The sequence below is a fragment of the Jaculus jaculus genome, chromosome 5 (assembly GCF_020740685.1).
Source record: "Jaculus jaculus isolate mJacJac1 chromosome 5, mJacJac1.mat.Y.cur, whole genome shotgun sequence".
Classification (NCBI taxonomy): Eukaryota; Metazoa; Chordata; class Mammalia; order Rodentia; family Dipodidae; genus Jaculus; species Jaculus jaculus.
The window spans coordinates 44,451,813-44,465,953 of NC_059106.1; the positions used below are offsets into that span (position 1 = coordinate 44,451,813).

General features: G+C 46.5%; 1 protein-coding gene across 2 annotated transcripts in view; it reads right to left on the minus strand.

Moving 5' to 3' along the window:
* The window catches only part of Ctnnbip1 (catenin beta interacting protein 1), a 73,785-nt gene extending 65,596 nt beyond the window's left edge, over positions 1-8,189 (minus strand). The window contains exon 1 of one of the 2 annotated variants that reach the window (XM_045150417.1): positions 8,125-8,189. The gene's annotated coding sequence lies outside the window, so the exon portion shown is untranslated. The remainder of the gene's footprint in view (positions 1-8,124) is intronic. The other variant, XM_004657664.2, reaches the window with a different exon arrangement.
* Positions 8,190-14,141: the final 5,952 nt, after the last annotated feature.

A 14,141-nucleotide genomic window follows, 5' to 3' on the forward strand; every position in this document is an offset into this window, starting at 1 on the left:
CCAAGGTGTTCCTTGTGGTGAGCAATGCAACACCAAGTGCAGCATGGGTCACCAGTGACACAGAAGGGCTCAAGATTGTTAATTCTTCCCCTACTCAGCCTTCCACCTTAACGCTCACCTGGGGCAGGTAGCCACTGGGGCTGATGGGTGCACCTGAAAAATCCTATCCTGAATTTCTGTCTCATTAGTACATTTTTCATTCACATGACCCTATTGCAAAATAAACCTCTTGGCCCTAGAGATAAGCTTTGTATGGAAAAAACTATTTTTACCTACCTATCACAGTAGTCCCAATGCCCACAAGGCAACCAGATTATAGTCAAACCTTGCTACATTGTTTTTTTCAGAGCTGGGGACTGAACACAGAGCCTTGCACATCCTAGGCATTTACTCTATCTCTAAGCTATACACCCTGCCCCAAATATTTATTAACTGAACCAATGAACTGTTAGAAGAAAGGAAGAAAACAGCCGGGTATAGTAACACGCAATGATAATCCCAGCACCCAGGAGGTTGAGATAGGATTGTCTTGAGTTCGAAGCCAGCCTGGGTTCCACAGCTGAGTTCCATATCCTTGGTTTTTCTGACAAATGGCATCAGCACAGATTAGGAACCAATCCTTCCAGCTCGGTGCACGACCTCAATGAAGCTATGACACAGTCATGCATTTGCTTACAGAAGCTTCTATAGAACACAACCATCAAGCTTGCAGACATATGCGTGGCCCTCAATTCTCCAGAAAGGTGAAAACAATGTTTTGTTCTAGTTATGTCAGCCACAGAAGGACAACCTTCCCTCTGGGGATGCTGCCTTCCCTTCCTTCCTTTCTTTATTTTTAAATTAATTTTTTAATACTTAAAAATTTATTTATTTATTTGAGAGAGAGTGAGAGAAAGAGGTAGAGAGAGAGAAGAATGAGCATGCCAGGGCCTTCAGCTACTGCAAATGAACTCCAGACACATGTGCCACCTTGTGCATCTGGCTTATGTGGTATCTGGGGAATCGAACCTGGGTTCTTAGGCTTCACAGGCAAGTGCCTTAACTGCTAAGCCATCTCTCCAGCCCTGCCTTCCCCTTTCTTTTCTATCTTTTTCTTTTTTTTTTCTTTTCTTTTCTTTTTTTTTTTTCGAGGTAAGGCTTCACTATAGCTCAGGCTGACCTGAATCTCACTATGTAGTCTCAGGGTGCCCTCAAACTCACGGCGATCCTCCTACCTCTGCCTCCTGTGTGCTGGAACTAAAGGTGTGTGCCACCATGCCCGGCTGTCTTCCCCTTTCTTAACAAGGCTTTGTGGAGGATGAGGGCATAATAGGTCTTTAATAACTGAGTATACCAGCAGTTGGTACCTAGTTCTCTTTCATAAATGAAGTTCAAAAGCACTTTGGTTCAAACATCACAATGCCCCTGGGAACTCTGAAGGCACAAGTATCATTATCCCCATTTATCATCAGGGAAAGTGAGGCAGAGGGAGGCTAATTAGCATGCTCAAGGTCAGAGAAGATAGTGAAAGACTTGAGATCCAAACCTTTGCAGCAACCAGCAAGTCAACTCTTGCTACCTAAATATGTTACTTATACTGGGCTTAAAGGAGTCTTTTCTGGCTGGAGGGATGGCCTAGCGTTTAAGGTGCTTGCCTGCAAAACCAAAGGACCCAGGTTCGATTCCCCAGGACCACATAAGCCAGATGTACAAGGTGGTGCATGTGTCTGGAGTTTGTTTGCAGTTACTGAAGGCCCTGGTATGCCCATTCTCACTCTCTCTATCTGCCTCTTTCTCTCTCAAATAAATTAAAATTTTAAAATTCTTAAAAGGAGTCTTTTCTTCTTTCTACATATTTTCTGCTCAGAAACAATATTTAACATGGTGCTTGAGCTTTGCTTGGGCCATAAAATGTCTGGATTGGAATCCTAACTCTTGCTTAGAAGCAAAGCCTCAAATAACTTCCCTAATTTTTCAGCCTCAGCTCCTGAATACAAAGTGGTAATAACTGCATGTACCTCAGAAACTATGGTGAGGCTCAAATGAGACAATGTACATAAAACGTCCTTACCCTTCATTTTCTCATTTTCTAAATGAGCACATATCAGTCTCATAATGAGAAAACCTGTTACATGAGAAAGAGGCTGCACCCACTCTGTGCTTTGTTTTTATGAGACCACAGATGACGTGACTAATAGGCATTTCAGACTGCCAATGAAAGGCCTCAGGACTCTGAGGGCAACTTGCAAAACAAAAGTCCAATTTGATTCCCACTAAAGCCTTTGGCCTCTCAAGGTTGGCAGCACACCATCGCATCACAGACAATAACGGACAATGGCCCGCCTGAGTGAGGATGGGAGCTTGCCACCGCAACAAGCCAGACAGGCCAGCCTGGGCTCACGGAGAACTGTGCCTCTGGGCTGGAAACCCCTCTTTATTGGTTGTGCTGTTAAGCTTCCAATTCTGTTCAGGCCAGACCAAAGAGAGCCTCGGCTTTCTGGATACCACTGTGTTCCTATCAGACTAGACAGGAGGTGCTCAGAGATAACAATGTGGACTGACCCTCTGAAGAGGGTTGGCTGGTACTTGGTAGTACTTGGGTTCAATTCGCCAGTACCCACATAAAGCAAGATTCACAAAGTGATGCATTGTTTGGAATTAATTTGCAGCAGCATGAGGTCCTAGTGGATCCATACTTTAGCATTCTCTCTTGCTCTCTGCTTACAAATAAATATATATATTTTGAAAAATAAATAAAAGAGGAAACAAGAAAGCTGTCTATCCAATCATGATATATCAGAAGCTTTAGGCTTCCCTCCAACTGTTCTTCTTTATGTCCTACTCCTTCTCCTGAGAGGCATTCAAATATTCTTCAAGATCTCCAAGAAAAATTCCTACACAGTGATTTCCACTGATCAGAATTCAAGACAAAACCCAAACTCCTTACCATAGCCACAGAACCAGCCCAGCTTCTTGCTCACCAGTCCCCTGTCCCAATGGGCTTGTTGCTTTGCTGTCCTCTGTGCCCACAAAGCTGTCACTGTGGATCATCATCCAGGTCACTATTTAAAAGCCACCCATGAGAACTAGCTAAAGCTAGGACCTTCGCCCTCACTGCACCTCACTGCCTTGTTTATTCTCTCACAATGTTTTCAACATCCTAGATTCTTTCTGTTTGTTGAGGTGTGTAGGCTGGGCAGGCCTCAAGCTCACTAAGTAGCTAAGGATGGCCTTGAATTCCTCATCTTCCTACCTTTATCTCCCAGAGTGCTGGGACTACAGGCATGGACCACCATGCCTAGACTAAACATCCTACATTCTTCTGTTCACTTGTTTGCTAAGCACCCTATCACTGAGCTATACCTTAACCCCAAAATTGATCTTCTGGTGGGAGAGATACTCAGGAAATAAACAAGTAGGTCTGACCATGTACCTCAGGGGTACAGCCTTGCCAAGCATGTATAAGGCCCTATGTTCAGTCCTCAGGAAGATAAAATATATAAATGAATTGTTACACACTGAATCTTGGCTTTAACAATGACTGGCATACAGTAAGTGCTCAATGTCAATTTTTTCTTTCTTTTACTTATTTATTTTTGAGAGAGAACAAGGGAGAATGGGTACGCCAGGTCCTTCAGCCTGCTGTGAACAAACTCCAGGTGTATGTGCCCCCTTGTGCACGTGTGGCATTGCATGCTTGTGTCACTGTGTGTCTGGCTATGTGGGACTTGGAGATTTGAACCTGAGTTCTTAGGCTTCGCAGGCAAGCACCTTAACTGCTAAGCCGTCTCCCCAGCAGCAATTTGTTTGTTTGTTTTGAATTGGTGAGAGAGCAAGAGAGAGAGAGACAGAGAGGGGAAAGGAAGGAGGGAGGAAAGGAGGGCCAGGTAGGGAAAAGGGGGGGAGGAGAGAAAGAAGACAAAGAAAGAGGGAAGATAAAAAGGAAAGAGAAGGCTGGAGAGATGGCTAAAGGTATTTGCTAGCAAAGCTTGACACCCCTCCCCCCGTTTGATTTTCCAGTACCCACATAGAGCCAGATGCACAAAGTGACATATGCATCTGGAGTTTGCAGTGACAAGATGCTTTGGTGTGCAAAATTATCTCTCTCTGCTTGCAAATAAACAAATAAATAAAGCCAGAGAATGTCAGTCAACAATTATTTATTGAGTGCCTATTAGGAGTAGACAAAGATGAAAGTCTCTACTCTCAAGGAGTTTAAATATTGGTGGGCAGTAAGAAACAAAGGTGAAATCATAGTTAATAGTTCCACTAAGCACATACTAAATGGTAGGTGCTGTTCTGAGCACCTAATAGGTTTGACTTAATTTAATCCTCTCAACAACTCTATGAAGGAAGTATTATTATTTTACAGATGTGGGAAGCTCAAACATGGACAGGTTAAATTATTTGCTGAAAATCACACAGTCCATGATGGCAGAAACAAGATTCAAATCCAGATAATATCGGCACAAAGTCCGTGCTCTAATTAACAGCTACGCTTCATATTTGCTGAGTGTTAAATAACTACTTGGTCAGCACCCTGGGCAGCTGTTCCCTGGGGGCAGGGCTCTGGATAGAGAGCAGTCCCATCACAGAAGGGCTGTCTTGTCCAGTGCACGCAGTAAACGGCAGGCTGCTGGGTCTCCACTGTGTTGCTGCTTCCAGAGAGGTGGCTGCCCGGTAGCAAGGTCTAAAGAGAAAAGCAGGGCCAGGCTTCCTAGGTCCTAGTTGTATGTGCTATGGTCAGGCTGGTCAACTTGCATTTGATGAGTTCACGCCGTGCGCAGGCTACTGACCTAGACACTGCAAGGGATGCAAGATGAATTCCACAAAGATCCTGGCCTCGGATAGCTTGGAGACACACACATACACGTGGAGCTGAAATGGAGGCTGAAAGTGGCAGGTACCGTAAGAAAAGGTACAAACTGCTATGGGACTTAAAAGGAGTTCCCAGACTCTAGGGACCACTGCTGTTTAACATAAAGGAGGCTGGTCCACGAAACCGCCAAGGTCTCCTCTGACAGCACTGTATTAGGGCAACATGGAGGTCAAATTTAATTCTAGTTAGTGTGACCACTCAAGTGTTCTCACCTCTAATGTAAACAGTCCTTTTTTTTGGTTGCTGAGTATCAAACCCACAGCCTCACACGTGTTCTACTACTACATGCTCTGCCCAATTCATTCTCTTTTCCTTTTTCCTTTTCTTTCTTCCTTTAGATAGGGTCTCATGTGACCCAGGCTGATCTCAAACTGCTAATGTTGACCATGAACAACTTTTTTTTTAAAGAAAAAAATTATCTATTTTTTAAAAGTTTTATTTATTTGAGAGAGAGAATGGGCATATCAGGACCTCCAGCCACTGCAAACAAACTCCAAACGCATGTGCCCCCTTGTGCATCTGGCTTACATGGGTCCTGCGGAATCAAACCAGGGTCCTTAGGCTTCGCAGGCAAATGCCTTAACTGCTAAGCCATTTCCCCAGCCCCAACCATGAACTTCTGATTCTCCTGACTCCACTTCCTCAGTGCTGGGATTACCTGCTGGGTGTATGTGGCACTATGGTTCAAACCCAGAGCTTCATGCGTGCTAGGCAAGCACTCAACCAACTGAGCTACAAACACTGCCCAGTCCAGTCCCTTCAATTTCTTTATAAAACATCTTACACCAAAGGGAGGGCACTGATGCTCCCATTTCAATGCAACAGGAGGTGGGAGTGAAGCCCAACTTCTAACTGGTCGTTTGTTTTTTGTTTTCCCCTAGCTGATTTTTAAACTCACAAGCCCTCTTCCTTCAAGGAGGGGGTGGCTTGTTGTACGGGCATGTCGTTTTAACAATGGAGACTGCAGAGTAAACCATGAGGTCCACTGACTGTAAGTTTTAGACATAAGTCTTACCTTATTCATGTCCATTTCCCAAAGTCTAGCACAGTACCCACCTCACGAAAGATGTTGAACAAGGTTTACTGAGTTACACCTGAATGTGGTCAGGTCTAGAAACTCTCTAGTCAATATGGAACTTTTTGTTGCTTTCCCCCAAAGTTTCCCAGCTCTCATCCTCTCCCAGAAGACAGACTTGACTCCAGCTCTTCACTTCCACTGCCATTACCTGTGTCCTCAAACCGCCATCATCTAATGCTGGACAGCTACAATAGTAAATCAACTAGTCACCTGCCAGCACCTTCACTCCTCACATTTCTGTCACTATATAGCAGCCAGAACACCTCTCTGTTTAATATATTCACTGAGTGGTTTTCTAACTACTTGGGGCAAACTATTACAACCTACAAAACTCTTTTTAAAAACATTTTATTTATTTGAGAGAGAGAAAGAGAACGGGCACACCAGGGCCTCTAGCCACTACAAATGAACTCCAGATGCATGTGTCACCCTGTGCATCTGGCTTTACATGGAAACTGAGCAATCGAACCTGCCTCCTTAGGCTTCTCAGGCAAGCACCTTAACTGCTAAGCTATCTCACCACCCAAAACCTCCCCCCCCTTTTTTTTTTCTGAGACAAGGTCTCACATAACCCAGGCTGCCCTAGGAACTCTATGTATCTAATGCTGGCCTTGAACTCCTGATCTGAGCATCCTGCCTCTACTTCTCAAGAGCAAAGATTGTAGGTGTGGGCCACCATGTCTGGCTTGCAGCCTCTTCATGTTCCTACTTTTATAGTACTTACCACCAAAATGATTTTGTCAGACAAAAGCATCTGGTGTTCATTTCTACTAGCAAGAGACTCTAGTGTGTAACACATACACACACAAATAAAAATATTTTTAAAAAAATTTTTAAATGATAAAATAAAAAGTATAATAAAATTGTTTTGTCCATTTGTTTGTTTATTCATTTATCATCTGTCAACCTTCCTACTTAGGAGCTCATCTCCAGGAGGGCAGGACCGTGTAAGCGCCACAGGATGAGTGCTCACTACCGGATGAATGAATCTCCATCTCAGAAGTCACTTGTGTCCACAAGAACCACTAACTCCACCGAGAAGCCATGAATGACACAAGGGTGTTTAACAGCTAACATCTTTATTTGAGAGTCTAAGTCCTGTTTTAAACCCAGGCAAGTACTGGCATCCCTGGATACTTTAATGACATGACAGGTAAGTTATTGTTTGGGTTTCAGAGCCAGGACCAAATGCCTAGTGGTTGTAGCAGGGAGCTAAGAACAGATGCACTTGGGAACTGAACCTCAAGACATGCTTATTTGTCTCCCAGTCCCTTCCCAACACACCCTGTGCCTCAATTTATCCAGCAGTTGGCCAGGCACACTTCCTTAAGATCTGTGAGTGACAGGAGACACAATAATTAACAGCTATGGCATAGTTAGATCCTCAGATAGGAGGTGCTGCAAGCCACATGTCTCATTATCCAAAAAACTCTTGATTTGTGGCCAACACTATCCCCATGAGCCTTCCCACAAGCTACGCGGACACAGGTACTGCTCAGACAAGTTCTGCACACGGGAGAGAGAAAGGTCTGCCAGGCCTTTAAGGGTGGGTGTCCAGATCTCAGGGTCTTCATTGCCAGGTTCAAAAAGAAGGAACATGGTTGAGGCGGAGGGTGGAGAAAAGGAGGGTAGAAGTGCATTTTGAGGTTCCAAGTGGCTAATTTGAAGGTTCCCGCACACAAGTTCCCCTCGAAGGTGAGACATGTGTCTTCTGTGTGTACCTTTCAGAAACATCAAGGGAGAAGGCAGAGCGAGCGAACTAGAGGAGGAGGAAGGGCCGCCCGGTAGTCAGACCTTCGCTGCATCTAGCAGGGGGAATGCTGGAGGGGAGTAGGGTGCACACAGGTGAGGGAAGAGACGGGGCAATGGGAGCAGGAGGGTGGACACGGGATGACAAGCGCGCGGGTGCAGAGGGGTGAGCAACAGGGCGGATGGTTGGGACACCTGTGGAGGGGACCCCCAGGCGAAGAGGAGGAAGGCAGGAAGGTGGTGGATGGCTGGAGGCACCCTCGCACCAGCGAGGTGAGGGAACCGGGTCCAGGCCATGGCGTGGCGCTTTCCGGGCTGGGCCAGTGGGGTCCGAGCCGGGTCGAAGGTGCCTTCCCGGCCCCTCCCCGGGAGACAAAGGGCCGGCGGCTCTCCCGCGTCTCGGCGCCGCGCGGGCCTGGCGCCGGGGCCTCGAGCTTACCTGAGCCGCCCGACCCGGCTGGGCCGGCGGGGGCTGCGGGTCCGGAGCGCGGCGGCCTGTTCCCGGGCGCGCTCAGGGCGAGCCGCCGCGGTGGAGGTGGTGGTGGTGGTGGAGGCGGAGGTGGAGGCGGCGGCGGCGGCGGCGGCGGTAGCAGCAGCGGGAGCGTCCGCCTCAGCCTCCGCCTCCCGCTCCGTGAGTCACCGCGGCGGGGAGGGAGGGAAGGAGGCGCCAGGCCGCCGGAGGAGGGGGCGGCATCTGGCTCAGCACGGCGACGGCAACGCCCCCGAGCGAGGCAGTCGCGGAGAGGGCGGGGCCACGGGGGTGGACCCTAACGCAGGAACGGGGCCGATCATTGGCTAGCTTTGCCGGCGGGCAGTGCTTGTCTGCTAAGGGGCGGGGCCTGAACAGCGACTGGGGACGCTCATTGGGCTCCTCGGGGTAGGGGCGCGGCCACAGGCTCGGGGGCGGGACCGAGCGGCGGGAGGATCTAGGTCCCGCGTAGTGGGCAAAGAGGAGGAGCGGACAGAGTTGTAGAGGAGGCGGGGTGGGGATCCCGGGGAGGAGGCGAAGGCTAGAAGGAGGAGCGCCCGCGAGGATGGAGCCAGGGCTGCGGTAAAGCCACGGTGCCTGTCCCCAGCAGCTCCAGTAGCAATGATCCGGTAGAAAGAGAGAGAGGGAGGGAGGGAGGGAGACACACACACACCCACACCCGGTCTGTATTTAAAAACGGGAGTCACGGTCAGGAATATCCTCAGTGAGGCCACTTCATCATCCAGAACTCCGCAAAAATCTGAAAAGGAAGAGACTGCAAACCATTTAGGGGCGTGGTCTTCCTGCATCACTGAGCTGGGGACCTGGCAGCAGTTAGGCCCACTTATATTTTATTTACTTAGACGGAAAGGGCGCGCTAGGACCTCGAGCCACTGCAAATGAACTCCACCTTGAGTATGTGGCTTTACGTAGGTACTGGGAAATTGAACCTAAGTCCTTTGGCTTTTCAGGCAAGCCCCGTAACCGCTAAGCCATTCTCTCCAGCCTTTAGGCCCACTTTTGAATTTGGGGCCTAAACTGAGGTCTGTGGAGTCCCGAGTTTCCAGGGAAGGGCCTCTGTGATTCGATTAAACTCAGTATTGTATGTGTTGGTAGGGGTGGTGCCAAGGGTCTATAATTAAAACCTTTCTATAGGAAATCCAGCTCTGTCTGGAAGAGAGTACCTGAAACAGCTCATTTTAGGAAAAATGTGAATTGCTCTTAAATATGATTTCCTTTTAGAGAGACATGTATGTTTAAGTGATCTCATTTCCAACACTTTAACTTACCAGTTACATATTGTCACAAACTGGGGTTCAGAAGCCCTTCTTACCAACCTGTCTCTAGTATTCTGTTCTTTTTTCACTCTCCCTTCCATCACTTCCCCTCCCCCTTAAGACAACTTTTTTTTTTAAGTTTCCTCCAGGTAGGGTCTCACTATAGCCCAGACAGGCCTGAAACTCATTATGTAGTCTCTGGGCGGCCTCCAACCCACAGCAGTCCTACCTCACCCTCCCTCCTGAGTGCTGGCACTATAGGCACATGCTTCGATGCCAGGCTGACAAACTGATTTTTTTTTCGAGGTAGGGTCTCACTCTAGCCCTGGCTGACCTGGAATTCACTATGTAGTCTCAGGGTGGCCACAAATTTATGACGATCCTCCTACTTCTGTCTCCCAAGTGCTGGGATTAAGACATACACCACCACATCCAGCTTTAAAAGCTCAGTTTATATTCTGAAATATTCCTTTTTTTCTTTACTCTGATTTCACAAACTGTACTTCAGCCATAACTGAGGACCATTTTAGTTTTATTGAAATTAATAACTAGGACTCCTCAAAGACTAGAAAATGCCTTATTCATGTCTGTATCTCCAACAATATTCAGAAATACCATGACCAAAGAAAAAGTTCAACAAATATTTGCCCATACAGTGTACCAACAGCTCTCCAAGTTTTGCACACTAGTGCAAAAACACAATCATCTTATGTAAATACTGATGTTTAAGCAAATCAATTAAAACTGTACATAGTTGGGTGTGGTGGCTCATACCTTTAATCCTACCACTTGGGAGGCTGAGGTAGGAGGATCACCATGAGTTTGAGGTCAGCCTGGGATAGAGTGAAACTCTGCCTTAAAAAACCCAAACTGAGCAGGAGAGATACCTCAGTGGTTAAGGAGCTTGCCTGCAAAACCTAACGACCCTTGATTCCCCAGTGCCAACATGAAGCCAGATGCATAAAGTGGCACACGCACCTAGAGTTCATTTGCAGTGGCTGGAGGCCCTGGAGTACTTACAAGTACACACACACACACACACACACACATTTTGGTTTTTCGTGGTAGGGTCTCACTCAAGCTCAGGCTGACCTGGAATTCACTATGTAGTCTCAGGGTAGCCTCGAACTCACGGTGATCCTCCTACCTCTGCCTCCTGAGTGCTTGGATTAAAGGCGTGTGCCACCACGCCCAGCTAAATAAATAAACAAAATAGGTATGGGGGCTGCAGAGATGGCTTAGCGGTTAAGCACTTGCTTGTGAAGCCTAAGGACCCTGGTTCGAGGCTCGATTCCCAGGACCCACATTAGCTACATGCACAAAGGGGCACATACATCTGGAGTTTGTTTGCAGTGGCTGGAGGCCCTGGAGTGCCTATCCTCTCCCCCCTTTCCTGTGTCTGTCACTCTCAAATAAATAAATAATGAACAAAAAATAATTATGGGCTGGAGAGATGGCTTAGCAGTTAAGGCACTTACCTACAAAACCAAAGGATCCCAGTTCGATTCTCCAGGACCCACATAAGCCAGATGCACAAGGGGGCGCATGCATCTGGAATTCATTTGCAGTGGCTAGAGGCCCTGGTGTGCCCATTCTCTCTCTCTTTCTCCTCTCTCTGCCTCTTCCTCTCTCAAAAAAGTAAATAAATAAAAATTTTAAAAAATAGTTATGTTTAGGGGCTGGGGAGATGGTTCAGTGGAAAAGAGCACTTGCTGCACAAGCATGAGGACCTGAGTTCAATCTCCAAAACCCAAATAAAAATTTGGGTGAGACCCAAAATAAATGACTGCTGCTCCCACAATGCATAAACTACAACCCCATAGGGAATACCTGCAACCCTACTGAGGAGGGTCCCAAACAAAATGGGGGCATGTGCAAGGAAAAAGAGGGTACCAACACATGATGTACCCATACGAAATATGTTAATAATAATTTGGGTGAAGCTGTGCATTTCTGTAACCCTAGCACTGAGGGGTCAGCAACGGGAAGATTGCTGGGGTTTCTCATTCAGCTTGTCTAACCAAAAGACATCAGGCTCTGTGTTATGTGTCTCAGGGAGGTAAAGAGGAAGGGTGATGGAGGAAGACACCTGACATCTTCCTCTGGCTTCCACACACTCATGCATGGACACATGACATACATATCTGCACACACATATGGATATACCACATACACATAGTACAAGGACTACATAGCAAGACCCTGTGTCCAAAAATAAATAAATAAATAAAATGTTAAAATCCAGGGGTAGGCATTGAGAGACACACACCTGTAATTCCAGAACTCTGGAGGTAGAAGCAGGAAGATTAGAAGTTTAGGCTCATTCTTACTATATAGTGAGTTTGAGGCCAAATGTGACTATCTCAAAAAAAATAAAATAAAATAAATAAACAAGTATTTCCTTGCTCTGATCCCTATGCTTGTCTTCTGTTTATATCTGGTTGGTTCTAACTTAATATTTGAGGCCAAATGCACAGGAGACAAAGACTGTCAGTCATGGGCCATTCTCCAGGGTGGTGGCTTGGCAAATACTCCTCATCTAATTTTCCTTTGGAGATAATAAAGAATTATTAAACACAACGATGAAAGCATTTTGTAGATCAGTGAATACACATACTTCATGTCACGAGTGGGGTTTGTGCAGCTGTGAACATCTGGCTGGCTGCCAGCCTGCCCCCAGAGTGCTGATCTTCATAGCATCTAACAGGCTGATCCTTCTGACATTACAGAGCCTGATGTATGGGATTGGGAACAGTGTAAAGAAATCATGATTCCCTTCTATGGCTGTTTTGATAGACCCATGTTTGCAAGAGTATATTTCATCAGAATGTAGGCATATTGTAGAATGTCTGTGTAACCTCAGACATTTGACTTGCCTAGTAAAGATGAAGGACTGGGGAAATGGATCATTGGTTAAAAGTGCTTGCTAACGGGCTGGAGAGATGGCTTAGCGGTTAAGCGCTTGCCTGTGAAGCCTAAGGACCCCAGTTCGAGGCTCGGTTCCCCAGGTCCCACGTTAGCCAGATGCACAAGGGGGCGCACTCGTCTGGAGTTCGTTTGCAGAGGCTGGAAGCCCTGGCGCGCCCATTCTCTCTCCCTCTATCTGTCTTTCTCTCTGTGTCTGTTGCTCTCAAATAAATAAATTAATTAATTAAAAAAATATTTTAAAAAAGTGCTTGCTAACAAACCCTGTCAACCTGAGTTCAATTCCCCAGTCACTGGGCAGACAATTGTTTGCAGTAGCAAGAAACCCTGACACATACACACAACATACCACATGCAGACATGAAAATAAAAGACAACAGAACAAAGTCCTCACTTTGGATGTAAATATCCAGTCTGTCACTTTTTGTTTTGTTTTGTTTTGTTTTTGAGGTAGGGCCTCATTCTGGCCCAGGATGACCTGGAATTCACTATGTAGTCTCAGGGTGGCCTTGAACTCATGGCGATCCTCCTACCTCTGCCTCCTGAGTGCTGGGATTAAAGGTGTGCGCCACCAAGCCCGGCCTCAGTCTACCTCTTTTGTTTGGTTGGTTGGTTGGTTTTTCGAGGTAGGGTCTGTCTCTAGACCAGGCTGACCTGGAATTCATATGTAGTCTCAGGTGGCCTTGAACATACGGTGCTCCTCCTACCTCTGCCTCCCAAGTGCAGGGATTCAAGGCCTGCACCACCACACCTGGCTCTGCCACCTTTTTATTGCTGGGTAAGGACTGAAAACACGACCATCCCTAAAAGGAAACAGCCTCTACTCTAGCACATGTAGGTGTATTTCATACTACGGATGCTGCCATACATTCAGAGGATTCTAGAGAGGCTGAAAAGGCCTGGGATGATAAGCAGCTCCATCTGGGTCATAGTGAGGTGCAGTTGTTAGAAACACACATCAGAGAATGTTGCTGATAACTCTGTAGCTTTGCTCTGCCCACCCTTCTGTAAGACAGAAATTTTCAAATCTACTCAAGAATATAAGAGTCCTATATCACATTCACCTATTGCTAGGATTTTTTTTTTTTTAACCCAGCCAGATTGCTTAACCAACATTAACTTTGTGGTTTTCCTTCTCCACATTCCCACCTCACTTCATTACCATTCTTCCTGGGAAGGTGCTTCCCATCAGCAGTACTGGCCCCGCTGGTGAACAGGAGGGGGCTTCTCTACAGTTGATAAACACTAAAGGCCAAGGGCAGCACAGCTACACCCTAGTGCCAGCTAATGAAGAGCCTGACATGAAAGCTTATGCAAAGGGGGTGGGCATGGAGCAAATGTCCTGGGATCCAAGATTACTCACTCTTCTCCCACACGCTGCATAACAGACAGTGATGATTATTAATTATTTAAGCAATGAACATGAGAGCCAACATGGGTGGTTAAAAAAAAAAAAAAGGAAGCTGCACTCTAGGATCCTCTGCTGAAATCATTTTAATTAGCACAAATTAGGGAGTTCAGGGAAATAGACTTCCTTGCAAAAAACTGCAATTTTTTTCTATGACTTTTTTTTCTTTTAAAAACAGACAACTCAGGTTATATTTAGAAACACTGCTGACAAAATGAGATTGCTTCACCAGGCTCCCTTCTGTGATAGCATATCAAAGGGGGTGAAACATTCATGAGTTTGTTTCTTTATAGGAAAGGGGGGATCTTGTTATGTTAGTCAAGTTAGACCTGAACCCCTGTACCCAAGATTTTCTTTTTTTCTGTCTCAGGGTGACC